The sequence below is a fragment of the Rhinoderma darwinii genome, unplaced genomic scaffold, assembly GCF_050947455.1.
Source record: "Rhinoderma darwinii isolate aRhiDar2 unplaced genomic scaffold, aRhiDar2.hap1 Scaffold_519, whole genome shotgun sequence".
NCBI classification, from domain to species: domain Eukaryota; kingdom Metazoa; phylum Chordata; class Amphibia; order Anura; family Rhinodermatidae; genus Rhinoderma; species Rhinoderma darwinii.
In genome coordinates this window covers 282,553-283,710 of record NW_027464067.1, presented here as the reverse complement: position 1 = coordinate 283,710, position 1,158 = coordinate 282,553, and positions in this window count along the sequence as shown.

The window sequence follows — 1,158 nt, the reverse complement described above, 5'->3', positions numbered from 1 at the left end:
GGCGATACCAAATGTTTATAGTTTTTTTTTATGTCTTATGGTGTTTGCACAATAAAATAATTTTTATTAAAAATCATTTACATTTATGTTGCCTTATTCTAGGAGCCATACAGTTTTTGTCTTTTTTTCCATCAGGAAAGCCGTGTGAGGACTTGTTTTTGCGTAACGAACGGTAGTTTAGATCAGTACCATTTTTAGGTACATGCGACTTTTTGATCTCTTTTTATTCCATTTTTTGAGAAGTGAAGTGACCAAAAAACTGTGATTCTGGTATGGTTTATTATTATTTTCTTTTACGGCGTTCACCGCGCGGGATAAATAACAAAATACTTTTGTAGTTCAGGCCGTTACGGATGCGGCGATATCAATTATGTATAGTTTATTTGTTTATTTATTTATTTTTATTAATAATAAAAGACTGATAAGGGAAAAAGGGGGATTTTTACTTTTGTTACTTTTAAAACTTTTATTTTCTTATTTTTACACAACTTTTTTTTAACTTTTTTTAACTTTATTACTTTGTCCCACTAGTGTACTTGAGGGCAGGAGGCCCTGATCCCTATTCTAATACACTGCACTATATGCGTAGTTCAGTGTATTACAGCTGTCAGCTACTCACTGACAGCAAGGATTCCATAAATGGCACAGCTGGATGCCATTGTTAGGCGTCCGGTTGCTATAGCCACCATCGCCGGCCGCTATCGTGTAGCGGGCCGATGATGGCAGCTTAACCCCTAAGAAGCCGCTATCGCTATTGCAAGCGGCTTCCAAGGGGCTAATCAGCGGGGACACAGCGATCAGTCTCCGCAGAAGGAGCTGCGGCGACTGTTGTACGAGTTAGCAGCTGTTACAGCTCCTGTATGTGTCGGGAAGATGGCCGAAATGGCCGTTCCTCCCGCGACATACTATTCCAGCGCTGAGCGCGAACGATGCACTTAGCACGAAGGAATAGTATGTCGCTGAGCGCGAAGGGGTTAAGCATCCGTTTCCTAAAATGTAATATTAGACTCCCTTTACAAGCGGAGACAATACGATTAAGCAAATATTTTCTTTACGTTTCCCAGTATATAATATGGTACAATAAATGGTGCCGTGAAAAAGTACAACTTGTACTTCAAAAAACAATCCCTCATACGTTTTTTTTGGACCAAAAAATAA